The following is a 20,994-nucleotide window of genomic DNA, read 5'->3' as shown; positions in this document are numbered from 1 at the left end:
ATACTATAGATTTATTGGTTTCTAAAATGGGCTACATTTTGCCGTTATGTAAGGGTCCCAGTCTCATCTTCTGCCATCTGGTGAAGCTGGTTTACTTCTCATTGCCCCATTTGGCCATTCGGTTATTGATTGGCTTTTTCATAAAGCGGCTCGATTTCATGTATGCATCAATCTTTTCCAAGGCCTCAAATTGCTGCAAAAATGACTTTAGGTTGGAGAAGGAATCAAGACATGTGGGATCCAACTTCTGATTCTGATCAAGAACATCGTACATTAAGAAATCAGCAATGGTGATCTTTTCACCAGCAAATCACTTATGCTGGCCAATGAACAGGGAACACAGCTTGAGTTTATCAGGGAGTTTTTCCAAGTATGAACCCTTCAGGCTCTCAAAGTTAGGATCACAGGCAATAGTAGCAAGTTCCCGGCGAAAGTCCCTAACTTGGTTCTCCAGAACATCCACTCGGACCTTCTCTGACTCACTTTCCCCACACAGGTAGTGTTTGCGTCCGATGTACCGGAGGATGGCGTTGCTCTGAGTGAGTTTGACATCATCCCCATCAATCAGGTACGGGAGGTTTGGGAAGTCCAGTCCTAGTGTTTCCTTCTCGTTAAGCCACGGACTTTTGTCATAATCTGGAGCTGGTCCAGTGACATACTTCTTGTCTTCATACTCTGTCCCGGTGTATTCAAGGAGTAACCTGATTGAGTGCGCCAGCTCCGGCTGTCTGCTAGTCACATGCCATGAGGGTAACTGTCGCCTAATTCTGAGTTTCGCTTGGCAAGCTAAGCAGCCTGGGTCTGCTGGTGTTTTGCATTGACGCGGGTTACAGCTTGCTCAGCACTTGGCGATAGCGACAGCCAGGACTGCCCGACAATACCTCCTGCTGACATGGGCCGTACACTATAGTGTGCGTAATAAAATGCGAATGACAAACATAACAGGGCATTGTGAAGAGAGCAGGTTGAAAAAAAGGAAAGGCCTCGGTTAACAACCGAACTAAAACCAAGGACAGGCAGGCACCAGGGAGAAGGGACGGGGAGCAGAGACGGACACCAGGGAACAGGCACAGACATCGGGGAGCAGGGACAGACACCAGGGAGCAGGCACAGACACCAGGGAGCAGGGACAGACACCAGGGAGCAGGGACAGACACTAGGAAGCAGGGACAGACACTAGGAAGCAAGGACAGACATCAGGGACAGGCACAGACATCGGGGAGCAGGCACAGACACTGGGGAGCAGGCACAGACACCGGGGAGCAGGCACAGACACCAGGGAGCAGGGACAGACACCAGGGAGCAGGGACAGACACTAGGAAGCAAGGACAGACACCAGGGACAGGCACAGACACCAGGGACATGCACAGACATCGGGGAGCAGGCACAGACACCAGGGAGCAGGCACAGACACCAGGGAGCAGGCACAGCCACCAGGGAGCAGGCACAGACATCGGGGAGCAGGGACAGACATCGGGGAGCAGGGACAGACACCAGGAAGCAGGGACAGACACCAGGGACAGGCACAGACATCGGGGAGCAGGGACAGACACCAGGGAGCAGGCACAGACACCAGGGAGCAGGGACAGACACCAGGGAGCAGGGACAGACACCAGGAAGCAAGGACAGACACCAGGGACAAGCACAGACATCGGGGAGCAGGGACAGACACCAGGGAGCAGACACAGACATTGGGGAGCAGGGACAGACCCCAGGAAGCAGGGACAGACACCAGGGACAGGCACAGACATCGGGGAGCAGGGACAGACACCAGGAAGCAGGGACAGACACCAGGGACAGGCACAGACATCGGGGAGCAGGGACAGACACCAGGGAGCAGGGACAGACACCAGGGAGCAGGCACAGACACCAGGGAGCAGGGGCAGACACCAGGGAGCAGGGACAGACACCAGGAAGCAAGGACAGACACCAGGGACAGGCACAGACATCGGGGAGCAGGCACAGACACCAGGGAGCAGGCACAGACACCAGGGAGCAGGGACAGACACCAGGGAGCAGGGACAGATACCAGGAAGCAAGGACAGACACCAGGGACAGGCGCAGACATCGGGGAGCAGGCACAGACATCGGGGAGCAGGCACAGACACCAGGGAGCAGGGACAGACACCAGGAAGCAAGGACAGACACCAGGGACAGGCACAGACATCGGGGAGCAAGGACAGACACCAGGGAGCAGGCCCAGACATTGGGGAGCAGGGACAGACACCAGGAAGCAGGGACAGACACCAGGGACAGGCACAGACATCGGGGAGCAGGGACAGACACCAGGGAGCAGGCACAGACATTGGGGGGCAGGGACAGACACCAGGGACAGGCACAGACATCGGGGAGCAGGGACAGGCACCAGGAAGCAGGGACAGACACCAGGGACAGGCACAGACATCGGGGAGCAGGGACAGACACCAGGGAGCAGGCACAGACACCAGGGAGCAGGCACAGACACCAGGGAGCAGGGACAGACACCAGGGAGCAAGGACAGACACCAAAGACAGGCACAGACACCAGGGACAGGCACAGACATCGGGGAGCAGGCAAAGACACCAGGGAGCAGGGACAGACACCAGGGAGCAGGCACAGACACCAGGGAGCAGGGACAGACACCAGGGAGCAGGGTCGGACACCAGGGAGCAGGGCCAGACACCAGGAAGCAGGGACAGACACCAGGGACAGGCACAGACATCGGGGAGCAGGGACAGACAGCAGGGACTTATTGTTTTACAAATTAAGCACTGTATCCCGCAGTATTTGGCAATAGTTGAAATTGCTAAATAAAGATGATGCTGCAGGCTACAGCAAAAAGATTCAATTCCACAACTTACTGTGTATATGTAGTCTTGTGTAGGCCCTCAACATTTACCCACCCAATGAACAGTGCTCCAGTTAAGAATCATTAGCAAAATCTTATGATGGCACCACCGTTGGAGTCTTGTGCTTTTGTAAACCTGAAATGTACTTGCCTGTGTAACCAATTCATGTCATGGGGGTAAATCCAAATTGCAAATCTGCCTTAAGACCCTTAACGTGGCACTGTATGTGTGGAAATGCACCATCTTTTCAGATTTTTAAGCAAAAGTTTGGAGTGAAATTTGGCGCTGCACACACGCACGGTCTGGTTCCTGGCGCACATAGCTATGGCTGCAGCGCACAGAGACCCTCCACTGCCGCACACAGAGGAAAATAATTAGAGGGAACATTGCATACCACCAGTCATCAGTGCATGCTTCCACCAGGCATACACACCACCAGCCATCAGTGCATGCTTCCACCAGGAACACACACCACCAGCCGTCAGTGCACGCTTCCGCCAGGCACACACACCATCAGCCATCAGTGCACGCTTCCACCAGGCACACACATCACCAGCCGTCAGTGCACGCTTTCATCAGGCACACACACCACCAGCTGTCAGTGCACGCTTCCACCAGGGGCACACACCAGCAGCCGTCAGTGCACGCTTCCACCAGGAACACACACCACCAGACGTCAGTGCATGCTTTCACGGGCACACACACCACCAGCTGTCAGTGCACGCTTTCACCGGGCACACACACTACCAGCTGTCAGTGCACACATCCACCGGACACACACACCACCAGCCATCACTGCACGCTTCCACCAGGCACACACACCACCAGCCGTCAGTGCATGCTTCAACCAGGCACACACACCACCAGCCGTCACACGCTACCAGCCGTCAGTGCACGCTTCCACCAGGCACACACACCAGCAGCCGTCACACGCTACCAGCCGTCGGTGCATGCTTCCACCAGGCATACACACCACCAGCCATCACACACTACCAGCTGTCAGTGCACACATCCACCGAACACACACACCACCAGCCATCACTGCACGCTTCCACCAGGCATACACAGCACCAGCCGTCAGTGCATGCTTCAACCAGGCACACACACCACCAGCCGTCACACGCTACCAGCCGTCGGTGCATGCTTCTACCAGGCATACACACCACCAGCCATCAGTGCACGCTTCCACCAGACGCACACACTACCAGCCGTCACACACTACCAGCCGTCGGTGCATGCTCCCACCTGGTACACAACACCAGACGTCAGTGCACGCTTTCGCCAGGCACACACACACCACCAGCTGTTGGTGAATGCTTTTACCGGGCACACACACCACCAGCTGTCAGTGCACGCTTTCACCAGGCACACACACCACCAGCCGTCAGTGCACGCTTTCACCAGGCACACACACCACCAGCCATCAGTGCATGCTTCCAGCAGGCACACACACACCACCGTCCGTCAGTGGACGCTTCCACCGGGCACACACACCACCAGCTGTCAGTGTACGCTTTCACCAGGCACACACACCACCAGCCGTCAGTGCAGCAGGCAGTCTCTTCTCAGAGTTTCCTGGTAAATATGTGTTTGACGCCTGGGAGGAGTGGGTCGAGTATCCTTAAACCATGCTGAGAATGCAGGTGCAGTGCATGAACCTCTGTTTGAGTGAGTCATGCTGACTGGGGCTCACTCACTCCACACTCGTAAATTGCGCCTGCACCAGGCTTTTTCTCATTTGCAAAGTTTGGCGCATGCGGATGCGCACAGCTAGGCAGCCCACACACCCCCGGGAATGACTGCTTCCTACAACCAGAATGGAAACAACATTCAGAGTAATGAAACCAAGTTCATTTGATTCAAAGAACTGATAACAAAAACCATGTCCATCTATTGTAGATCTGGCAACTTAAACAAAACAGCAACAAAAAACTAACAAGCATTGGCAGTGCCAATAGGTCTCGTTTTTTGGACCCTATAAGTATTTAGTCATGCAGCAGAATATCCGTGGTGCAACAACGCCAACTGTTGCATGGCTAAATACTTATAAGGTCCCAAATGCGAGACCTATTGGCTATGCCAATGCTTATTTTCCTATGAAGCGTGTACGGGGGCAACGCAGCCAATGGGAGTGTGGGAGAAAAGAAGCAACGCAGACACTGAGAAAGGTAAGGGAAGAGTAAGAAGCAACATGGACAAGGATGGGCGATGACAGGGGAAGAAGCAACATGTACAAGGGGTCGGGGAGGTAAGGTAAGAAGTAACACGGGTGGGAGGGGAAGAAGTAGCAAGGGTGGGAGGGGAAGAATAAATAAAATAGTACCTGGATCTCAATGAGCAGTGGATGGACAATGGAAGGACACTAATCAACCTAAATCAATAATTACTTAATCTATGCTCCAAATGAAAGAAAAGGAAGTGATATTGGCAAGCCCTGGCCAATAAGGAGGCAACAAATAAGAATGAGAATGAAGTCAATGAATGGTGAGCAATGGATGGGCTCCAAGGACCGTGCAGTAAACATTATGTCTCAAAGCAACAGCACATGCGCTGGCAGCAGGCAAGACCTAGAAATGAGTACCAGCACAAATTAAGCACTGCTGCCTGCTTTAAATGTCCAGCTTTCTGCTTTCAATACATTGCTCTCAGCTAATGGCTTACAGAGTTGAATACATCTTCTAATGCTTTTTTTGCAAATAGAACAAAAGGTATTCTAAAAGTATCTGCAGATTTTAACATCAAACCTATATTCAGGTAAGTATTGAGTTACTGTTCTCAACTCAACATTCAGGTACACTGATGATACATATATCTTCAAGATACATATATGTGGAATTAAGGATAATTAATACTTGCCTCCACAATACAGCAGTAGTTAATATTTTGGCCATGATATTTTAGCAGGTCTGTGGTTTTCTCCTCAATATTCTGACATAGATACAGGACCACTGGGATTATATGATTCTGCAGCTGCAACTTTTTTAGTATAAATATTGTTTTGTTGCATTTCCTCTGGAACAAATGAGAGGGACCCTTTTAACACCAAAGGAATAGGGTTCTGTTATTCAATCAATAAATGACAATGTATCCTCTAGTGGACCATATATTGTTCTCTATTCACATTCATCCACATCACACATATCACTCAATACACAAATAGTACAGAGGGAGGAGAATCATTCTATGCTCAAAATAGTGTGCCAACACGCAGATGTGGTAATAGAATTTGTACAAAACAAATTATTAAAATCATTAAAAACAATTTATAATCAATGAAAATCAAAGGTCACAGGGAATCATATGTATTTCATATCTAAACACGTTAATATCCATCTCTCCAACTTTGTCGAACAGACTGGATGTTTAGACCATTCCCAGTCTGGTTTCAGGCCCAGACACAGCACCAAATCTGCTTTACTGACTGTTACAGACAGTTTTAGAATTTCCTTGGATAAGGGCCATTCTATGATTCTGGTGCTGTTGGACCTATCCGCAGCATTCAACACAATATCCCATAGTGTCTTGCTCAGAAGAATGGAAGAGGCGGGACTAAGAGAGCTGGCCTTGGCTTGGATGAGGAGCTTCCTGTCGGATCGGTCTCAGAGCGTTAACCTGGGCGCATTTCGTTTGGCTCCTCTGGAATTGACCAAGGGAGTACCGCAGGGCTCATGCTTGAACCCTACTTTGTTTAATATCTATATTGCTCCCTTGGCCAATCTCCTTAGGAAATATGGGTTTATTCCTGTATCATATGCCGACGAAATGCAGCTTCTCTTCCCATTTACAAATTTACACCTGCAGTTCAGTTGGCCTTCTTCAATGGGATGTGAGCCATATCCCATTGGATGGTAGACAACTTTCTGCACTGTAAAGTGGAGAAGACGGAGGTAATGCTCTTTGGGGGAGCCCCCCTGTTATGGACCCCGAACTGGTGGCCATCTGAGTTGGGTCTCCATCCTGCTCCTAAACTCATTGTAAAAAATCTTGGTATCCATTTGGATCGTTCACTTAACCTAAAAGAACATGTTGCCCAGACAACCAGCTCTTGTTTCCATGCAATTGGTTTACTGCGTCAAGTTTTCCCTCTGCTTCCTGACTTGATCCGTAGAACCTTGGTCCAGGCATTAAAACTAAGTCGCCTGGACTATTGCAATAGCCTGTTGATATCGGCCAATGAAAGCTCATTAAATAGACTGCAGTTGGTCCAAAATACGGCAGCACAGCTGGTCATGAACGCCCCTCCAAGGACCTCTTCATATCCTCTTCTTGTTAAGCTCCATTGGCTTCCGATTCGTCAGCGAATCAAGTTTAAGACCTGCTGTACTATTCTTAAAGCACTACACAATTTAGGCCCTCTATACCTTGCAGATACATTTGTACCTTACGTTCTGTCTAGATCTCTCCGCTCTAGCAGTAAACATCTCCTGGAAGTACCCTCTGTAAAAAAAAGCCAGACTAGGAGGAAAAGCCTTCTCCCATCTAGGCCCTCGCCTATGGAATGACCGCCCGCTCTCCATCAGACAGTGCTCTGAACATCTTGCATTTAGAAAATTGTTAAAAACGTTCTTGTTTTGTGATGTTTGATTTTGCTAAGGAACCACTGCCTCTTTCTTAGTCTGTTTAAGCGCAGAGATACCCCTTTGGGGCTCAATTCTAGCACTATATAAACAAATAAATAGTGCTAATATCCTGCAACAATTGTATGCAGATAAGATTCCATTTAAAAAGAGAAATAAAACAGATAGAAAATGGAAAAAGGAGAGTATCTAAAAGACAATACACTTTGTCGTCAATAAACCATATCCGTGTTGAAGTAGCGTGAAGGCTGGCACTCAATATATTGGGAATTATTTGATATCTATTGTGCCAACCCGCAACACAGATTAGGTATCAAAGCGTCAAACTGTTTCGATGGTATCGTCCTGGTTAAAACATTTTTATCAAGACTGTAATGTTAACTCTCAAGTTGCATATGTAAGGACAACCAATGTGATACACCTTTCAGACTATATTTCGCTGTTTGCAAGAATTCAACGGATGTTTCCTTGGGGATTCACTGTGGCTCGTATGGGTGATCAATATTCCAAGCTATAGTCCACAGCTTACAATATCAGAACAGTAGATTTTTTCTTAACAATACACTGGAAAACACTTTGTTCCCAGAATAGCGCGTATGGAAGATCAATCTTTAAAATGTTCCCATAACTGAAGACATGTAGTTAAATCTGTATCCTCAAATAGTATTGGTTTCTAAATATGCTTATAGCAAGGGAACTTTAAAAATAATGGTTCCAGATTTTGCCCCTCATCAATTACGCCTTAATATCTGAAATACGGCACTGTTCTACATCCGATCTGCGTTTATTTGAGAAAAGAGTTGCATTTCCCACATAATGCACCATCTGCTGCATAATCCGCAAATTTTAACAAATAAATGGTTACTAACTTAAACGGATCAATAGTTGCTAAAAACCTGGCGACATGTCTTTGTGAGCAGTGGAAACCCCTTTGCAAAGGTTAACTGGTCATCTTTCAGATGTTTATTTCTGTATTTGGTTGTTAAATTGGTACAAATGAGGTGAAATCGTTGCTCAGACAGTATAGCCATGTGAACCTTTTACAAAATAATTAAATAATACTATCAAAATATGAGATGCATTATTCCACATAATTAGCATTTTCTTGCTGCATAATTTAGTAAACCCTACTGCTTAATTTGGTGCTCCCCTGCCGCATAATTCCAGTGGCCCTGCATATAATTGAAAAAAAGCAGTCTGCTGTTGCCACTGTGGGGCTGGCCCCATATATTGCCCATGACAAGAACCAACTGTGTCATTTTGGAAGACATGTTTAAGCCATGCGGTAGGATGAAACATTAGCCTATTATTTCATAAGCTGTTTTTCACAAGACAATTCTTACCTCCCATGTGGCTGGTAGCCCCAAGCTGAGAAGCGGGTGGAGGAGGGTGGAGAGCTGTGCAAACCAAGCAGTGGGAAAGTAATGACTATATCTGTGTGTGTACAGGTGTGCTATTGTGCTAGTGCCTTTAAAGCCCTTTTGGTGTACATGTCAACGTGTCTTGTTAACTAGGGGCATATTTATTAAACTGGCATGCAGTGCTACACAGCAAGCCACCTTTCTGCGCTGTGCTGTGTGACGGTGAAATGTGCAGAATTTAACCCTTTCCATGCTCATGACGGAACGGTTCCGTCATGAGCGTCGGTTAGCCTGTGCTCATGTTGGAACCGTTCCGTCATGGTTCCATAGGTCCAATGGAACGTTCAGCACAGCGCAGGAATTTGTGCCGCGCTGAACGAGTTAAAAGACTATGGAGCATTCTTGCATTTTTCCCTGCGCTGGTGCTGTTTAGGCTGGCGAGCCCCAATGCAGAGACCCTTGCACAATGGTACAAGGGTGCCTGCATTGTAAAGTGGATTGTTTTTGTGCAGGGAGGGGCAGCTTCATGCACAAAAACAATCACCTGAGGCATTTTCCTCTTTCTGTGTGTGCGGAATACAACACACATAGAAATAGGAGAAAACGAGAAGGAATGAACATATTTCTCCTCGTTACACCGCACCTGGGGAGGTGTAGGACTTTGACACATTCCCAGGTCTACCACTTATGGGAAATTTGGGAATTAGTTGAAATCCATGGTAATTGCGTGGTAACACCCACGCAACACCCATAGAATGCATCCCTGCGCAGAGTAAGCCAATGCAGTGATTTGTGCTGCATTTCTTTACTCATGATTTAGATAAGTGCAAGCGTGACACAGTTGGGGTCATAAATATGGCCCTGGGTCTCTGTGTGTCTGCGTTACTGTCCTAGTTTGTGCGGTATTTGTTGCTCTTTACATGCCTCTCATTGCGTTTCTGTGTGTGTATATTCGGGTTTCCCTTGATTAGTATTTTACCGATATGGCTTCCATTTTTATGACGTGGCCAGTAAAACTGATTAGGAAAGAATGGAAAAGCTATAATTTTGTCCTAGGAAATGTAAGCTCAAAACGGCAAACACAAGAAGATGTAACCTAAATATTGTGTTATAGTTGTCTAATGTATCCAAAAATAAGAGGAAGAATATCCAAGATAAAAAATAATGCAAATTAGTTTGAACAAATTTGGATTTAAGTACCAGTCCCTTCCATTTCAGAATCTCAAAACATAAACCAGCATTGGCATAGCCAATGGGTCTCGCTTTTGGGACCTTATAAGTATTTAGTTGAGCAGCACAATATCCTTGGTGCAACAACATCAAATGTTGCATGGCTAAACACTTATAAGATCCCAAAGGCGAGACCTATTGGCTCTGTCAATGCTTGTTTTCATCCGAAGGCCAAGTCTCGTTCAGTTGATCAGCAGGTGTAAAAAATGTACCAGTCATATACTGCTGCAGAAGCCCTGCACTGCTCCCAAGATATTTGTGGCATACTGCTTCCAGAAATGATCCTGGGCTGTCAATCAAAGTTTCAACACCAACTAGGGTATATTCACACATACCTGTACTGCGATCCTGCATAGTGTACTGATTGTGGTCATTGGGAATTTAAATCCCGTGGTAAATGCGTCAGTAGATAAACCAGCAGTATGTGAATGCAACTTGATTGGTTTTTAACTCATCGCTTAGTAAAAACATATAGGCCAAAGACTTCCACTGGCAGAGTATTGATACCAACTTAGACCACAGCCCAGAATAAAAACACCAACAAACAGTTTCACTGTGCACTTAGAAGTTCTCCTTTCCAAATCAGCAGATGTCCAAAACCCTTAGGAAAGCAACCGGAGCCAGTATATAATATTTGTACCGGATCAAATTGGATTTCCACTGTAGTTTTCAGGCTCAAAGGACATCTGTAGGGTGGTGCGACTTATAGTTTATTTGAGATACCAGAGTGGCTGGTGGTACAGTTTCCTCTGAAATTACTACTTGGGATGGCACGAGTTAGCCTTTGCGTATTTAATTACAAAGCACACAATGGCCATTAAAAATATTGGAAGTGCAGCGTAGACATCTTAAAGAAGCAAATTAGTGAAGTGCTTTCCCCTTTCAGTACTGATTTTTTTAAATTGTTTTTATTTTATTTATAACTAAGCTGGACTTCCATGGTTTTACTGCAAATTAAAGTTTTCTAGAAGAAGTATAATTCCCTGATGTGGGCAGCTGCACCATAAAGCATGGATAAAAATGTGCAGAATTGTAATGTAGAGGTTAGAGATGTAAGGAGTGAACAATTTTTTTAAGTTTCAAAAGGAATTTTATTGAAAACAAAATTGCAAAAGAGAAAATCACAATATAATACGATGTTAAAAATAATGCAATGTTAAATAAAAGTAATACAATGTATTGAGGAGGGGAGGAGAAAAGAAAAGAAAAGGGGAGGGAAGGAAAAGAAAGGGAAAATCAGCAATAAGATTACAGTATAATCTCTATAGATAAAATGTAGTAAGCAAAACATGCAAAGTCACCAAAGAACAATTCATATAGTAAGTAAAAACAAATAGTCATATAAGATAATAAATGACACTCTGAAAAACCACTTCAAGGGTGCTTGCGAACTTCTTCAAGACTAGGAGTATGAGCTGGGGAAGCTTGGGCTAAGGTATCTAGAAAAGTAGTGATGGGTAACCACAAAAAATCTCGTTTGATAGCAAGCGAAATAGGATGAACATATCCTCTGTTTAATCTCTGATTAAAACAAACACCATACCACCATGCTTGAAAAGAAATATCAGACAAATTCTTCAAAGATTTAGTAATTTGTTGAAATGCCACTGCTAAAAGAAGATCAATAATGAGGGTGTTATGATCAATGGGGGCCATATGTCTGCAAGACTACCTAGAAAAATGTGAGTGGAGGAAAATGGAAATTGAGTAGAGAAAATGTTATTGATTTGTTGCCAGACTCTGACCCAAAAAGCATGAACTAAGGGACATGTAAAAAGCATGTGATGGAGGAGGAGCCACGCTAGCAACCAAGATGGCCAAACCTCTGCCTCCCGCCGGAATATCCTGTCATTTATCCTGTCTTTGCGCCCAGCCACAATGTGTATGAACCTGCTGTGAGATTATATTTGCTACCCCGAGATCTTTACTTGCTCGGCTGACGAAGATATGTCGAGTGGAAGTTTGTGGCCTAGATCTGCCCGGAAGCCAGGGTCTCGAGTACTGGCCCATCCGGGTTTCACTTAAACAACATCGGCTGTGGTGGTGTGATTGGGTCCGGTCTACAAGAATGGAAAAATAAATTTTTCTTTTGCTTTTTCGGATTGATTTGGATTACGGTTGGCTGCCTTGGTGAAGGTCGGAGGAGGAGTGACAGCCTGACGCTTGCAGTTGTGGACGGGGGCCCTGTCCGGTGACCCGGTAACTGGCCCGCTGGTGTTCGCTGGGTTTGGTTCTCCGCCTGCAGTGGCAGCCCCAGGATATCATCGAAACAATATATAAGTCCCCCTCTGCAGTCGACCATCCCCTATTTGCCCGTTCCCCTCTGAGAGATCGAGCTTGCTGGGGGAAGCGATCATGATCGATACCGATCGAAGAGCGGTCGGATGGACTGTGAGTGATCCGTCGCTGAGAACTGTGTTGGCGGCCATTGGGTCACTTCAGGTGTACTTCGGAGACCGCATTCAGATGCCGATGGAGCGCTTGGTTGAGATGCTACGAAGTGGACCGGACCCTACTCCATTACAAGAAACAGCGACAACCGAGACACCCAATATGGCCACTCTGATGAAGGAAGTGGACCCCCCATTGTGTGAGGTATCGGAGCCTTTGATCAGTGTTTTGGAAGATGAACACAAGCTCAATGCCACCAATGGATTGTTAAGCTTATGATTGTTGCCGACTATGGAAGGACTAATTGATGTTCCCACTCCAGAAACTTTTGATGAGAATTGTTATCGGAATGAAACTGCGTCACTTCCCGATGTATCGGAGCTGCTAAAATGGTGGACGAATCAACGCTGGGAGTTCACAACGGGGAAGGGAGTCTCTGGACCTGACGATGTTCACGGCACTTTCGTTCTATTACTTTGTCTTGCATTGAGTTCTATTATAGTTTCTTCGTACTCGGACTGTCTTGTGGAAGAGGTGATTTATCAGGAGGGGACTCAAGTGTCTGATCGGAAGGGGCAAGGATGAGATCGAAAGACTGGGTTTGACTCAAGTATCGATGGGCACGGGATTTGCTAAACTTATGCTATAGTAAGGCTGGGCGGTGTTTGAAGATTCCCTTGTTAAAACACATATTTGCTGTCCGATTGATTTCTTGACTTCAATTTGGGGATCCTTGGTTCTGGCGGGGGGGAGGGGCGACCGGGAGCCTGTACGAATATGCCCTCCTCCACTTCTCTTCTCTACTTCGGTAGATTTCTTCTTTTAGAACCTTGTTAGTTGGGGCGACAGGCACGCTGCTACTGGGGGTTAGGCGATAGCCGTTTGCAGGGGTGCAGGGTGGGGGGATGGGTTTATTGCTTTCTTTCTGTTATTGCCTATATGGTTGTCTCTCTTTTTCAATTTTTTTTCTCAATCTTTCCTTTACTCGTAATATTGGCGAAATATCCTGACATTGATCCTTAACCTCTAGTATCTGGTTGCCATGATTCTCCTGCTGTTTTGATTTTGTGGGTGGGAAGGTTCTGAGGGTCCGCAACTAAACTGTTAACCGGTTATACTGATGCAAATTTTATTTTGTGCTTAATAGTGCAAGCCTCTCGAATATTTTTGCTGTTCCACGACTATCCTGTTTTTTGTACCAATCACCCTGTCATTATTGGATGTATGTATGGCACCAGATATGTCTTTTTATTTTTTGCTTTAAACAATAAAAAGATTTATAAAAAATAAAAAAGCACGTGATGGAGATCTGCCTGTGTGGATGAGCAAGACGACAGGACGAAGGGATAGAGGAGTCTATTTTATGCAATTAGAGGGGAGTCATCAAAAGTCTGTTGTAAATAAAAAACAGCGTTTGAGTGGTATTCGCTGCCCTAGAACCTTTCCATATTTTGTTCCAAATTTGATGCCATAAAGGAATAGTGAAAGAGGACCCTAAGTCAATTTCCCAATCTTGTTAAATTTTTGAATTGTCCCTTGTAGAGGAAATTTCTTGTAATCTTTTATAAATGTGTGACACTGAAGGGGAAGATGACAGAAAGGGCATGGGGAGGGAAGAGGAGGAGTTCTGAGAAGGGGAAATTGGAAGGGAGTCATAAGCAACTTGAATAGCATCTTGTAATAAAATGAACTTGGGAAAGAAAGATAGAGGGAGAGAGAAACGCGATTGAAGAGAGGCGAAGGAAACACAAGAACCATTGTTAAAAAATTGATGAATCCAAGTAAGACCCAATTCATGCCATTTGTTCCAGAAGAGAGTTCTGTTCTTGATAGTAATGAGAGGATTGTACCAGATAGAGGATTGTAAAAAGCAAGCACAGTCGTCAAGGCCAACGAAAAGTAAAGGAAGAAAAACTTTTCTGGATTGTTTAAGAATAGGGAGGGACATCTTATGAGGAGGACGAGAAAGAGAAATAAATTATTCGAAAGAAAAGGGATGAAAAAAGGAAGATTCAACATCCACCCACAAAGGGGGGGAGATTGCGTCAGATAATAAGGAAACTGAATTAGAGAGAAAGAATGCAGTATGATATGAAGAAAAATCAGGAAAGTTGACACCACCTAATTGTTTAGGTTTTTTGGGTTTAGCAAAGGACATTCTAGCTTTTTTATTTTGCCATAAAAATTTGGATAAGATTGAGTAAATAGTTTTGAAGCAGGATTTTGGGATATTAATCGGAAGATTAGAGAGGAAAAATAAAATGATTGGAACTAACATCATTTTGATAGAATCCAATCTACCCCACCAAGATAAGAACAAAGGATTCCACCGTGATGTGGAGTCAGTCAAGGTGGTATGTAAATGTTTGATATTAAGGGCCACGGTGGCTTTAATGGAGGACGTAAACCAGAGACCTAAATATTTTATTTTAGAGGGGCTCCAATGAAAAGAAGAAGTTAAAAAGTCAGCGTGAAAACAACATTTATTAAGTGGAAGAATTTCACATTTATCTACATTAAGTTTATAACCTGATACCTTTGCATAATTTGAAACTTCAGATACAAAAGGCTGGGATAGAAGTGTGAGGATTAGAGAAAAATAAAAGAATATCATCTGCATAGGCAGAGAGCTTTAGATGTTTTTTTATCATAGGGGAAACCAGTAATGTCCTCATTTAATCGAATTTTTGTCAAGAAGGGTTCTAACGCAAGAATTAAAAGGAGGGGAGACAGAGGACAGCCCTGGCGAACACCATGAAAAAGAGGAAAAGAAGATGAAATCAAACCGTTAGCAAAAATAAAGGATCTAGGGAAAGAGTATAATAATTAGATGTAAGAAAGAAATTTCGGACCAAAACCAAACCAAGTAAGAACGGAAAAAAGAAAGGTCCAATTAACTCTATCAAAAACTTTCTCAGCGTCCAACGCAATAGCGGCTAATGATTGATTAAAAGACTGGGATTTACTAAGAACATTAAAGAAAAGACGAGTGTTATCAGAAAGGTGACGTATCTTAATAAAACCACATTGTTCTTTGCCAATTAGTTGGGGTAAAATTTTGTCTAATCATAGAGCTAAGATTTTTGCAAAAATCATATAATCAAGATTGATTAGTGAGATTGTAATTCTTACATAGGGTATGATCTTTATTCTCTTTGGGAAGGAGGCAAATCAGAGCTTCCTGAAAGGAGCCTTCATATTTTTGAGTGGATATAAAGAAAGAAAATAATCGATGAAGTTTGGGAACAAGAAAATCGGAAAAATGGGAGTAAAACTCAATTAAAAATCCATCCGGACCAGGAGCTTTACCTTTTTTAATACCGTGAATGGCATACAAAATATCTTTAGGACCAATGTCCTTGTCTAATGATGCAAAATCAACGTCAGGTAACACAAGGGACGGAATGGAAGATAAATAGTGGTCAGTATCGGAGGACAAGGGAGGGGATTCTGGAGTGTAAAGGTCTTGATAAAAGTTAGTAAATTCCCCTAAAATGTCTTCATCTTTGTGGAGAATTTTGTTGGAAGGGGAAATTATCGATTCAATTTTCATTTTCTCTTTTTTTACTTTTAGGTAATTAGCAAGAACATTTCCAGCTTTATTTTGGGAAGAGTAAAATTTGGCACTAGATTTAAGCAAAAATAGATTAGCAGAATTAGTAGATAGTTTATTAAAAGATAGTTTCGCGGATATAAGTTGAGAGAGATCAGATTGAGATTTGGTCAAACAATAAGAATGTTCTAATCTTTTAATTTGGGAGGTTAATGCAATTAGGGATTGATTAGATTGACGTAGTTTCTTGGCAACATAGGAGATAATGAAGTCTCTAGAGGCAGCTTTGAAAGTGTCCCAAACTAATTGAGGTGAAGAGAGGGGGGACTCATTATCAGTAAAAAAGTTGTGTGCAAAAACAGGAAAAGTGGTTGTGAAAGCTTTGTCTAATAGGAGGGAATCATTTAATCTCCATCTCCTAGTACCCTTAACAAGAGGAAGTAAATCAAGATGTAAGGAAACTGGGGCATGATCAGAAACTAAAATAGACCTATGTCTGAGTAAGTAATGTGCTGTGTTAGAGCTTTGGAAATAAAAATGTAATCGAGCCTAGATTGTGAGGAATGAACAGGGGGAAAATATGTATATTCTTGCAATGTAGGGTTACAAAGTCTCAATGAATCAACTAGAGATCTTTGAGAAATGGTAGAGGTGAGTTGAGTATGCATTTGGGAGGGGGAGAAACGGGAAGAAGATTTCCTATCTAGAAAAGGGTCCACAATCATATTACAATCCCCACCCAAAATAAAATAATCATTAGAATATTGCATCATTGTACTTAAGATTTGAGACCAAAACAATTTATCATGTACAGTGGGAGCATATATATTAAAAATGGTTATGGGAATCTTGTTGACTAACATCGATACAATAACCCAACGACCATCAGCATCAGAATCCTGTTTGATAAGTTGAACGTTCAGACGTTTATGACAAAGAATTGCAGTTTCCGGGAACCAGGAGAAGCAAAAACATGGCCCACCCAATTACGGCGTAACTTAGCAATCTCAACATCTTTAATATGAATTTCCTGTAATAATACTATGTCTCCCTTTAAATGAGCTAAATGGGAAAGAACCCGTTGTCTTTTAATGGGAGACCCCAAGCCTTTAACGTTTCAAGTAATTATATTAATTGACATTTAAAAACTGTAAGTAAAATTTAGAAATTGAACCATACATATCATAACCATAGCAACTTGAAAAAGAGTAATGGAAACAAAATCAAGGAATATACCCAAATAGTAGAGAAATAGAAAAGAAGGAAAAGGGAGATAAATGGAGAGAGATAAGAGAGTATATAAGAAGAAAGAAGAGATGTTTGGAATTTCATAGAAAACAAAGAAGCTGAGTAAAGGGAAAAGAAAAATTACAGGAACAAAGTGAGCATACGGATCAAAAGAGAGAATGAATGGAAATAGAAATCAGCAAGGAATCCAGAAGGAGATAATAGAAAACACAAGATGTAGCAGTAAAACCCCAAATTGGGTGAGAAAAGTAAGCAGAAAAAAGATAGAGTAAAGGAAAAGGTAAAAGGCAAAAGGAAAGGGAGAAGGAAAGAGGGTAAAGAAAGGCAAAGAGAAACAGAGTAGGGAAAAGGAACTACAGTAAAGGAAATAAATGATCAATAAAAATTGTAACAAAAAACATACCACTAGAAGGAAAGATGAAAGGGGATAGTGGAACCACATAAGGGAGACGGGACGCAAGGCAGAAAACTCCAACATGAGATGGCAAGGGAGGAGACGACTTCCAGGAAGGGAATAAACGGTGAGGGGATCAGAAAATTGGTAACCTGAAGAAAGTAGAAGAAAAATACATTAAGCTCCAATTACAAAAAAGGGACATGACAAAGCTTTTCTTTTGTGAAAATGATACTAAACAATACAGAAACCCACTACGAAAGAAAAACTAAAGTACAATAGAAAAAAGAAGAAGAAAAATTTCAGAAAATGTAAAAGAAAAAATAAGAAACAAATTAAGAGACAGAAAACAGAAATAAATATGAACAAAAACAGTAAGCTGGAAGAGAGACAACTAAGATCGAGGAATTTCCATGGAGTCTACTCGGCAGCTGTGCAGGAATTGTTGTAACAGTTCCGGATCTTCAAAGGTGGTCGTCTTATTATTATATGTCATGTTAAACAAGCATGGATGGAAAAGCCCATATCTAGCATTTATGCTACGTAGCCCTGTCTCATGTCCAAGAATCTTTTCCGACGATCAGCAGTAACTTTAGCGTAGTCTTGCGCAAAAAAGAGAGTAGAGCCATTCCAGATTATCTTCCCACATTGTTTGGCAGCCTGAAGGACCTGAAGTAGAGCAGTATATTCAAGAAAGTATAGTATAACGCCTGTAGGTTTTGCAGAAGAGGAGGAGGAGCGGGAAGGAGGGCCGAGTCTATGCGCCCGTTGAATATTCAATGTTGGAGTATCCGGAGGACCCAGAAACGTTGGTAAAAAGGATTGAAAAAAGGAAACCGAATTTGGACCCTCAAGACCTTCAACCAAACCATAAATGCGGAGATTATTGCACCTGTTGCGATTTTCCAAATTTTCGATCTGATGCTTGAGCTGAGCTATCTCCTTGGACATAAGAGGAACTTGGTTAGTAACGCCCTGGACCAAATCAACACGACTTTCCAACTCTCCAACTCTTTGCTCAGTGAGCGACCAATTAGATTCCAGATTAAGCAAACAAGTATTAGTCTCTTCCATATGAGGCTTTAGAGCACGTATTTCATCAAGAATAAGTTCCATAGAGATCAATGAAGGTGAACTTGTGGGAGAGGGAGGATTTACCTTCACACGTTTGCCAGTGGTAGAAGTTGAGGCAGAAGAGGCTTTAGCATTCTGCTTGTTACCAACACGAGAAACAGTAGGAGCAGACCCCTTAGAAGCAGATGCAGTATCATTTATAAGGTCCTCCGTTGGGTCTCGTAAGACATTAAAGGGGTTAAAGTCCTTGAGAATTTCCTCTTTAGATGGAGCAGGTCCAGTACGATTGTTGCGAGATGTCGCCATTTGGGATAAGTAAAGTGAAACCACTTTGCAATAAGCACTGAGAAGTCACTGGGAAACAGAAAGTTGTAGATCAAAAAGCAGAACGTTGTGCTCAAAAAGCAGAAAAAACAATGCCACAAGGAAACATAGAGGAAAAATGAGAGGAAAAAGCTTTTCACAGCATGCATGCGGAGCAACACGGAGTTGTTGAAGAACAAAATGATGGCCAGAATACCATAATGTAAAACAGCAACAAACCAGCCAGGTATATAAATTGGTATGACGTTAGAAAAATTTTAACCTCAAAAAGCGGTACATATGAAGCATTTCTTGTGAGGAAATAACCATCTCACATCCTTTATGAGAGGACAGGTGTGACATCCAGGCAACAAAATGGTGGCTGAGGCATGAAAAGCTTAAGTGGTGAGAAGCAAGTGCAGAAAATAAGCTGGCAGCGTCTTTGAAGCTTCACAAGCCCACACAGTACTAAAAAGTTATTGAAGATTTAAGAAGAGAGCATTCTCTGAGAGGAAAAAACCATCTTCGTCAAAAAAACGAAGGAAAAAACGAGACCTCCGCAAAAACAAAATGGCGGCCATAATCTCTACACTGTATTGCGGGGACTAAAATGCAGAAAACTGAGCACCGGCCTCACCGTGTGCGATCCCCAGCGCTGCATTGAAGGCAGCAAGTGTTCCGACGTCTGTTGCTGTGCGAACCGGAGACCGGAAAGTGAAAATGCCTCCTGGAGCCAGGCCGACACCTCACGTCTCGGCGGAGCCTCCACAGGATGCGGCCATCTCCGACGGCGCCGAAGCCATGCCCCTCATAAGGAGTGAACTATAAACACATTGTTTATGGCTCTCATGTAGAGAATAACTGGATCCAAATAAGGGTAGTTCACTGTGATGATGGTACAGCAAAATTTGAGTGCTGTTTCCCACTGTTGATAAATTACAAGGGGAAGAAAAGTATCCACAGAGAGATACTTCCCCGGTGTTGCCCTGCCTCCTGTGGCTCCATGGAACCTAGCGAGTTAGACGAATGTCATTCTCACTGCCTTCATCTTTCTTCCCTGGGTCTCCACAGAACCATGGAAGGGGGAGGGGGGTGCGGGCAGCTCTGTGCCTTCACCACCTTCCAACTACTCCTGACCAGAAGGGGAGTAAAGGCAGAGAGGGTGGGTGGAAGGTGATCAGGTATTTTTTTTTCTATTTGTGCAGGGGGAGGGTTAAGGAAAGGGTGGTGTGGATGGATGGCAGGAGACCAGGTTGCATTTTCATTTTTTATGGTGCAGTGCATGTGCAGAGGCTGCTGGGAGCGGGTGTCAGGCGGCCATTTATGAGTATTTTTATTTATTTTATAAGTGGGACGGAAGGGCTTTTATGCATGGCTCGCCCATCATTCCTCTGCCCCTGTATATAGAGCCAATATCGGCAAACACTCACCCTCCCTCTATACAGCATTCTCCTAGAGCAATAACCAGACAAGACGCCTTTTTTGTGGAGAAAATTGCTGCAAGTTTATTAGCATTCAAATATGCCAACATTGGTGGGTTATCTTACGGGGGATCCCAAGGCAGGCAGCCCCTCACCGCCTGCCACCTATGAGTCAAATGACACTGCAGCCCTACCCAATGGTGTTTGCCATATTTTTGGGGAGGGGAGACCCCTCCCACCGGTGAGCCAACAACCCACCCCTTTTCTCACGCCCGTAAGGGGCGGAGCCTGGCAGGCAACCCCCGGTTCTGAGGTCCACAACCGCCCGTAGGACTAACGGGGCGCTGTCGCTCCTCCTGGGTCCAAGGCGAGGACCTCCATGTGGGTATTTGGCCTTTGCACCCATGTTGTGCTCCTGCAGAGGGTACCCGTATGTACCTTACAGCCTCTGGATTGCCCTGTAACTCCGCCTGCAACACAAAAGAGTATATTACACAGAACCCCCACCCCACACCCCGCTTGAACGCCGGGTATGCGGTAGGGAGGGAAACGGCATCGGCGGCGTGGGCAAAGAAGGCGAACAGAGGGCGTGGAGAGGTATATGTACCTCATCC

The 20,994-nt window shown here is 44.4% G+C and overlaps 1 pseudogene; it reads right to left on the bottom strand.

The window, feature by feature from the left end:
• Positions 1-13: 13 nt before the first annotated feature.
• On the bottom strand, positions 14-18,962 carry LOC147668739 (glutathione S-transferase Mu 2 pseudogene; annotated as a pseudogene).
• Positions 18,963-20,994: the final 2,032 nt, after the last annotated feature.

The sequence above is a fragment of the Lissotriton vulgaris genome, unplaced genomic scaffold (assembly GCF_964263255.1).
Source record: "Lissotriton vulgaris unplaced genomic scaffold, aLisVul1.2 SCAFFOLD_7160, whole genome shotgun sequence".
In the NCBI taxonomy this organism is placed as follows: Eukaryota; Metazoa; Chordata; class Amphibia; order Caudata; family Salamandridae; genus Lissotriton; species Lissotriton vulgaris.
The sequence above is the reverse complement of the archived record's forward strand: the minus strand, read 5'-3'. Positions and strand labels throughout refer to the sequence as shown.